This window comes from Schistocerca nitens, chromosome 12 (assembly GCF_023898315.1).
Source record: "Schistocerca nitens isolate TAMUIC-IGC-003100 chromosome 12, iqSchNite1.1, whole genome shotgun sequence".
Taxonomy (NCBI): Eukaryota; Metazoa; Arthropoda; class Insecta; order Orthoptera; family Acrididae; genus Schistocerca; species Schistocerca nitens.
In genome coordinates, this window is record NC_064625.1 from 14068757 (window position 1) to 14078635 (window position 9879).

Below are 9879 nucleotides of genomic sequence, written 5' to 3' on the forward strand. Positions count from 1 at the left end.
AAGTAACTGTGTGTCGGTGTATTTAGTTGTGTGGTCTGTCTCACACAGCATGTGCTGTGCCGTAGCCAGTTCCTCAACCCGTCCCAATCTGCAATACAGTTAATGTTAGTAGACCCTAGCACTGGTGGATCATACAGCCGTTCCGACAAAGACTTTTCCCCGTGTACACAGCATGTGGCACAGTCCTGACATCAGCGAAGAACATAAGGCATTCAGTTGCAGTCTGATACATACTCTGACCTCTTACAACGTGGGAGGTATGTGACATACTATACAGGTATGGAAGAGTCTGTGTTGCAATTATTATATCTTACGTAATACAATTAGCTCACCCGGCTTTTTTTTTTTAAACAGAGCACCTCCACCACTCAAAAATAACAAACTAGTATTCAGTTGACATACTGTGAGGCAACAGCACGTGACACAGTGTCCGAGGGGCTCATCTGAAGTATTTACAACAGAGGAAAAGCCTCCTAACGCACAACGTAGTCTTTACTTACACGTCTTCAAAAAATGGCAATCTGGCATTGTTAGCAAGAGTGGCTCAATGGAGACTGTAACAAGAGACAGCTTACTGTTCATTGAGACTTGGCTGTAGTCTGTGAAATGTTTTCAAACTGTTCAACAAGGGGGAGATGTGCATATATAACTTATCAGCACTTGACTTATGTGCCAACTACAGAGTTGTAGTAATATAATGAATGTTCACTATAACAAACTGCGTATGGAATTATGGCATCTCTTTAGGCACTCTATGTTTCATGCAGTGAGGATATGTGCTCATTGTCAGTTCCATTCTTTCTTTCACTCGGTAGCAACACCATTCTTATTTTGTCGTACTACTAAATTTTAAGTGCAACAAAGTTAGTTCCAATTGGTGCTATAATATTTTCTCTTGGGAATATAGCTTACCGAGATTGTGAGTTCTGACTGTCTGGATATGAGGAAAATACTTAATTATTGCGTACAGTGCCTAAAAGCACAAGACACAAATATGGATTAAAAATTGGTCAGTGTTTTTAATGTGCAAATAAAGACGTAAACATGCATACAAAAACAAAGTAAGAGGAAGTTCGGACTTACGATGTTAGTAAGCCGTGCAAACTGTTTGATAAATACGAAAGTGTTACGTGCTGTGCTATGTTGCGTTCATTTGTTTCCTGCTTTCTGTTGAAAAATTTTCAGTCCTGGAACGGTCAAGTCTAGGAGTGCTGCAATGACTGCATACGTATATACATTGCTAACGGAATGCATTTATCATGTGCCTCATTGTTAAAAGAAAGTGAATACTACTGTACTTCGGCAGCCTAAAACGCAGTATTATGCAATTCTTATTCCATTCCAGTATCTAATTTCTTGTGGACAGCATCTGTAGGACTTTCTTTTGAAATCGAATAATTGACGTGCAGCAGTTTTGAAGTCTTTTTGTATGGAGAATGTGTGAGTACAACTATTGAAGTGCAGTTCTTATCAAATACTGTAGTTTCTTGTAGAGATACACTGAGGTTCAAATGTGTAGATAAATTTCATTGAAATTTTCTTCAATTGTTATGTAACTTAGTATGTCAGTAAGAAATATGAGCATCAAAGGCAACTTATGGGCTGAGTAATACGAGTACATAGTCGTCTAATATTATGGACAATTTGGAGGCTACATTTATAAGCTATTCGGATAATGAATATGTAATGTGCCCAGCAATGTAACCCAACACTCAGCAATATCTTCTGCATAAAAATAAAGTATTTAAAAATGTTTTCCTGTAACTAAAAAGCAGTATTTTAGCAGGAAAACTGTGCTTCAGCCTAGTGTTCATATTTCTTTGTATGATGCTGAACATATCATTCTATGGGGAGCTGTGAAATGGTTTCTCAGGTGTAGTTTACTCAGACTACAAGATGCAACATAACAGGTTCTCATGTGATATGTGACTTTAACATTTCACATTTCATATGTTCCAAAGGAAACAATAAAAAAACAAACATTTTGTGTCAAAATGTGGCACATTACAACACTTCCATCTTATATGGTTTTGAAAATTGTTTTCTTGAAAACAGTGTTATTTCTATGAACACAAACTGCACATCCTACTAATTTTGACGCTTTCATCTGTTTACACTAAAACAAAATTGGTATCTATTTTTTTTTTATTATTACTACACAAGCAGATTAGCAATTTTTTCTATGATAATGGCAACTGAGTCACTATGTTAACCCACTTGTAACCTAAAGTACTATTTGGGTAGGAGGCTAGCCATCATAACTAAGCACTATGCACAGTTACTGAATTCAAAAGTACAATCTTTTTATTCATGCAAAATGGAAACTTTTTCAAAAATGTCAGCTGTGACGGTTCTTCATGAATTTGTTACCCATATTCAGTTCTAGATAAAAATTACTTTTCTTTTAGTTGCTAAACATTCTGTTTTTCTTAATGCCCTGTAGCAAAATTGATCATCATCATAGTTTATCAACTGTCCTCCCCCAATGAAGTTACCATTAATATGCAAAATAAATAACTGATACATTTCTTCTTTTTGGGCAAGATAAAAAAAAATAGCCATTTAAACACCAACAGTTGTTGCAGATCTTGATTTAAAGACATGTTCACAATGTTTTGTTTTTTTTCTACAAACAATTCTGTTATTTCACATGACCACCTGTTTGTCTTTCTGTATACACTTTCAAGTTTTTTCATTTCTTATTCTAATGCGTTTCTTTGTTGTTTGATTCTATAATTAACTCACCACCCACCCAGACTACTCCTGATGAAATATTTCCTTCATTTTCTCTGACTTCTCTCTTCTATCATCATCATCACCACCATCACAAACATTAATTACAAACCAATAATTTTAATCCATTGTCATTAGCTGGTCTGTTTTCTTCGTTCACTTTATTCTCTCTCTCTCTCTCTCTCTCTCTCTCTCTCTCTCTGTTGTCATTTACTCTGATTTTATTTTCTTAGCTTAATTCCTTATCATCCATAATTTTCCTGCCATCTGTTCTCACCAGTGCATTATAAAGCTATACTGTCGCATTCACATTCCATCCCCTTACTACCAGTTTTTCCCCAACCCCTTTGATTTTTAGTGTGCTATCACCATTCCAGCACACTGACAAATTTCCATTGACTTCTATACTCCATTATGGAAAATGCTAGGAAGATGAAAAGTGCTACTAAGTTTGAGAACAGGCAGGTAGCTTTGCTTCTATGTGCTTGCCAATGAAGCAAATCTTTTTACTTTCTGCCAACTTTCTTCAGTTATCAAAAGGTAAATGGTTGATGGTTCCCTTAACTCCTGCTTTAATTATTTTCTCTTACATAAAAGCTTAACATGTTACCTGCTGTTTGCATTAACACACACCACCTGTCTATTTCCATATGCAAGTGCATGAAACTTTTCTAATCATATACACCGAGACCAGACTACTATCAGTTTGTTAATGTGTGAATAGTGTTGATTGTATTGAGCGAGTGAAAATCAACTTATTTTTCATTGTTAGGACTCCAAAGATAAACTGTCTGAGGTTCCACATTTTGAGGCAACTTTTTGTCAATGGCTGCATGTATGAAACCTCACATAGTAATAAGAAGTTATTTGTTGGTCCTAAGCATAAGACGTTATATTTGTACTATATTACAAGCTTACCACCAGTAACTATGGTCGTCTTTCTAGAGTTTAAGATACAAAGTATATAATGTAGTGCCAAGCGCTTTTTATGGTGCAGTACTTTACAAAGTAAAAACTAATAGTTTTCTGAAGGCTAAAACTCCAATTTTATGTACACAAATCTGAATGATGTCATTGTTGCCTGTATGTTTTCAGGGAATGTTTATTTTTTTATTTTTTTGTGGACAGACCAATCGGTTCATTTGACGCATCTACCAAACTCGCTATTTGTGCACTGACACGTACGGCTCGTGGAGAGGAGAAAGCACACGCATGATAATGTTATACATAAAACTATTACGTGACATTTGTTTTTCTACAAAAAAAATAAATAAAATAAATTTTATGTAACTGTGTGACAAGTGGCTTTTCGCTATGTGTGAAAAGTGATGTAAATTAACTGTAGTGGGACCCATCGACATGTATACATCTTACACACAAATTCTGCTTCTTTTTCATTTGACATGTCTGTAATGGAACAAAGAATATGGCCAGTATGGACTACTCAAGAGTTTTGATTGTAAGGAGTTCAGTCACGTTCTGCAATAGCACTTAAACCTAGAGATAGAAAATGTTTTTCTTGTCCATATTTATTCCTTTTGAGAAAGTACATTAGGAAACATTAACACAATTGCTACGTACACATCATATATTATATAATTTGTAATTAATTATAAAACAGCTTTGTATATGCCACAGTCAGGTAGTTGTTGTACCACCATTTCCCTTTATTCACACAAGCAGCATGCATCCATGGTGTTGAAGCATGAAAATTATACTTTCAAGCAGGGCAGAGCTTCCTTCAGTCATACATACTGACAAAATCTGGACATAAATTTTGATAAAAATACAAGCATTACCAAAGATGAATCCACATAATGATGTTTCATCATACACATAAAAGACCAGTTCTTAACTTGTGAAATAAATATTCTCCTGAAACTAAAGTAAGCTCACTCTTTCACCCATCATTGTGTAATAACGACAGTGGGCACTCGAGGTAAATTCTGGATATCCCCCGTGTTATATTTGTTACTATTACTTACACACTGGGGATAGGATGGACCACGTTAAGAGTAGCTACATTTTGGAGTGAGTGTCACTTCCCCTACAGCCACAATTCCTTCACTGTTTCTGAGTAAGTTTGTTTGCTCTCCTCTCTCCATGGGGCAGCATACGTAGTTTTTGATTATTTGTGTCAATTTATAGTGTTTGTCACTAACTTTCTATGAAAGACATGTCTGTCAAAATCATCTTTATGCTTCAATTGTAATGCAGGTAGGGGTCTATTATTCTTATCTTTGCAGTGGCCAACTGTGATCATATAACAGCTTCAATTCCTCTTTATTCTGTGTTATTTCCTATGTTTTCCGTAGTCTTTCATCTTCTCCCGCTGTTGGCAGTGTTCCAGCCCCAGATGGAGTTGCATTATTATTATTTCATTTAATGTCATTTCTCCCTGTTTTGTCTTTCCTCCTCTCTGCCCTTGTTGTTCCTGATTTATTACTACTTCTTGTCATGAAAACTTTTAATTTAGTATATTAAAATAGTTCCTTTCTGTTGTATCCATTTCTGCGATATTACTTCTTTCTGGTTCTTTCCTTATTTCTGCAGTCCTTGTCAGTGCTGACTTTTTCTTCCAGAAATACTGGAATATATCATTTTGTTAGCCTATTCTCACTCATTCAGGAGAGGGGTTTAAACGTTAATCTATACTTTGCAATCACTCCTCATACTGTCTGCACATTTTGTTCATATTATTATTATTATTATTATTATTATTATTATTATTATTACGTGTTCTTATTTTTTCATGGCAAGGAGCTAGAGTGCTAGATTGTGGGTGGTAGGATCAGTCTTCCAGAAACTTCAAACACTATAAGCTGAAACTTTTATTTGTAAATTAAACAGTGATGATGATGCAGATTTCCATTTAATTGCTAATGAGTCTGAAACCTGTTTATGAAAAAGAGCAGTAAAAGAGGGGACAAATATAATTAAATGGTCACATTACTTTGAGGAATATTTGGTGAAATACTTCTGAAAAAATTCGAGCTATGGGCCCAAACCTACCTTGCCAAGTAAAGACGTGGCTTCCAGTTCACAAACTAAAACTCTTGTAAAAACTTTATCAAAGCGATTGTAACCCAAGTGAGATCACACATATTACAGCATTTCGGTTTTTAACTAAAATTTACTTACTAGGAGTTCACAAATGCTTCTGTGGAACAACATAACATAATTTGGTTAAAAACATTCATTTTAGCTTTATAATGCACGATTTTTCAGCAAAATAAATATAAAATGAGACAGCATTATTTTCTCTATAGATTGACTGGAAAACAGCAAAGATAGTGGTAAACGTACCATTTTGCAAGACAGAGAACAGTTGATCAAATAATATCTACACGTGCACAAGAGAATGGGAACAGTTCTCTTATTGCAGTACGTAACTAAATCGGGATCACACGAATTGCCATTTTCCTGAGAGGCAATAACGTGCTATTGTAGCATGTGACTGAGCTGACACCCACTGAGCCATACATGAATTGTAAGAGTTTTTCCACATGTGAAGAATAAATATGGCTTTTTGTCCATATGTTAATAAAAAATATGAAAAGATCTGACACTTTTTTTAAATTTGTCTTCATTGCTGTTGTTACTGAATTGCCAATTTCAGAGCCAAATCACTGACTACTGCTCATGTTATTTCACAATAAATAATTATATAAAATCTAAAACAGTTTGCAATCTTTTATATCCTTAAAATGTCTGTCACTTTTTTTAATTTCTCCAAGCTGCTGCTTATATCTGAAGTTTGCAGATTTGTTTCAAAATAATAAAGTCTACTCCAATAGCTAGATCAGCAAATAATTTCATAAAATGTAAGCAACCAGATACATATTAATATTTTGTGTTCCAGAAGCTGCAAACTCTCTAGTTAATACAGTGGTATTCACATCTATCAAGTTCACTGTTTGCCACATCAGTAATAATAATGGAAGAGGACTGGATTAAAATGAGACACTGGAAGTAGTAGCTGGATTTTGCTACTTGGGTAGTCTGGTCAAGCAACTGACTCGGTATAGTTTGTTCGCAAGAAGAAGAGCGACTTCCGAGAGGGGTGCAGCGAGCGGAGGAAGCGAGCTGTGTCCACCGACTCGTGGCACACCAACTGCCGAGGGGTGAGGGGCAGCGCAGAGGGAAGGAGCAGTGCGGTGCCGGCGACACACTCGCGTTCACGTACAGTCTGCGCTCTGAGAGGTGCTGTTGGCCGCTACGTATTGCACGTCTACGAGAGGAAAAAATTGAGACGGGATGGCGTAATAAAAGTTTACGGCATTTGTGAAATTGAAATTGGTAGTTTTGTGTCAAACGGTGGTACCTGTCACTGCTACTTTCGTATCTGACCGCATAGACAATTCTGAATTAAAAAGGACCAGTAGTAAAACTTACACTGTGGCAATAAGAAGAGAATGATTAAAATTTTGAACATTTATTCCCACACGTAACACGGAAATGTACGTACACATACATCACTCTGATTAACGCTCGTTAATTTTCTCATCTGTGCACAATGCACAGTCGTTGCTGCTGTCCGATTCTGCAGTACCAGTATCGATAATGATTTCATGTATTACAATTTTGACAACACTGTCGCACCACCGGCAATCTCCTTCCAGTTGCTGGACCCTTCCCAGCTGTCGGCAGTTACTGACAAAACCGATTCACTTTAAATCTTATAGAGCTTGTGTTTGGATTTGTCCCATGAAATGTTGTGCTCCCTAAACAACCATTTTACTTTTGCCCGTTCCAGTTCAGCCACGCTCAAATCACAATTGTAGGGTGGCAAGCAGACAACACTTTGCCATTTAGTCAATCACACTTTTTTAGCAGGTCTACATTCTCAAATTGAAGTTAATAGAGCCCACTTCCTCTCTCGCTTGCTCTCATTACAGGCAACATGCTTCTTTTTGCACCCATTCTCACATTCTCGATTTGTTATCGTACCGTGTCGGTATTTTGTCCACCTGATTGTTATGGTAATGGAGTGTTGTCGATCACAATGACTGACTGTGCAGTAAGATTTGGGAGAACATATTTGCAAAACACCTGTAAAGCTGTGAGTACCGGGCGTGAGTCGTGCTTCGGTAGCTCAGTTGGTAGAGCACTTGCCCGCGAAAGGCAAAGGTCCCGAGTTCGAGTCTCGGTCGGGCACACAGTTTTAATCTGCCAGGAAGTTTCAATATTTCCAGAGTTCATTTGACCACAGTAGCCACCTTATGTCGATTGAGCCCAGAATTTTAGTTCGGCTTCTCTGACTAACAGCTTCCTCAATCCGACATTTCCAATAATACGAGTGTGGTTTGAAAAGTTCTCGGAATCACCACGGGAGGTCAGCACTAGTGCAGCGAGTTGTTCAGATTGGATATTCATTGGACTGTTGCCGGTAAACATGTGCCGTGTCAGTGCTCTCGGAAGACAGCTGTGGCGGTGATGTGGCTCTGTTGTTCCCACGAAGTGATTTGCAAAGACAGGGATTGGCGGGGGTGGGGATTCAAGCAGTTAATAAGTACTTCCTGAAGAAAGGTATGAAAGCAAAGGACATTTATGCCGATTTCCAGAATACACTGGGGAACTCTGCTCCCTCATATTCAATTGTTGCCAAGCGGACAAATGAATTTAAATTAGGTCGGCAGAGCTTTGATGATGATCTGCGCAATGGTTGGAAAAGACGTGTCACTACTCTATAAATTATTCCAAAAGTGCACAAAATGTGTCACGGAGGATTGCCGATTGAAAGTGTGTAAAATTGCTCACACTTGCCAGATGTCATCTGAAAGGGTATATCACATTTTAACTGAAGAATTGGAAATGAAAAAATTGTTTGCAAGATGGGTGCCACAACTGATGCTGGATCAAAACTGCACGAGAATGGACATATCGGAACAATGCTGGGCCCATTTTAGGAGAAACGGGCAAGATTTTTTGTGCCAGTTTATGACCACAGATGGAACTTAGGTGCACTACTATACCCCAGCGACAAAACAACAGTCAAAGCAGTGGAAACGTGCTTTTTCTCTGCCACCAAAGAAAGCAAAGACAATTCCTTCGGTGGGAAAGGTCATGGCATCCGTGTTCTGGGATGCGAAGGGGATCCTGTTTGTAGATTATCTCACCACTGGGCAAACAATTAGTGAAGACTACTATGTTAACCTCCTGGACATATTGCAACAAAAGATACACAAAAAAGCCAGGTTTAGCAAGTAAGAAAGTCATCTTCCATCAAGATAATGTACGTCCGCACAAATGTGCCGTCGCCATGGCAAAATTACACGAACTAAGGTATGAATTGTTGCCACACCCACCTTATTCACCTGATACAGCTCCGTCGGACTTCCATGTCTTCCTAAAGCTGAAAATTTTTCTTGGTGGATGAAGATTCACTTTAAACAAAGAACTGATAGCCAGAGTTGACAACTATTTTACAGGCCTGAAGGAAACACTTTCTCGTGATGGAATCAGGGCACTGGAACATTGCTGGACCGAGTGCATTAATCTGCTGCTTCCCTAATACATTTCATTTCTACAATGAAATGTGGCCACCAGTCAATAATGCCTCCAAGTTCTTACAGCAAAGATGTCTTGTTCTGCAATTCTTTGCATGTGAAAGAAAATATTCTGCAGAGATGCACTACTCCAGACGATCTTTTCCTGAAGTATTTGTCGAAGTTTCCACAGACTGGGAGCAATCTGCTACTGGGTGCAGAAGTCTTTAATTGCCTGTCTCGAGACACCTCTGTCAAAGTTATCCAACTTTTTTTTTCCAGTGCATATTGGCCAAGTGAAAGAGAATAAAAGAGTCAGAAATTAGAAATAAAGTTTATGCAGAATGTACAGTTACAATTAACGAGGATACAAAGGGAAATGATCGACTTTTTGAAACCACTTATACAGTAGTGTAGGTTATGGTTCCAGGTATCACACGATGCAGTCACAAGTAATTGAATAAAAGTAATGATGGCAGTCATTTCTGTTACAAGAGACTATATAATGAGGGGAAACTACAGCTGTGAATATGCATCTTAGAAAATAAAAAACCACTTCAGCTAGATGAAAATCATTTTTCATTAGACTCATAGTAAACATCCAATAAAGCGAGATTTTCACAGAGCTGAAGTTGTTTTCTATTTTCCAAGATGCATT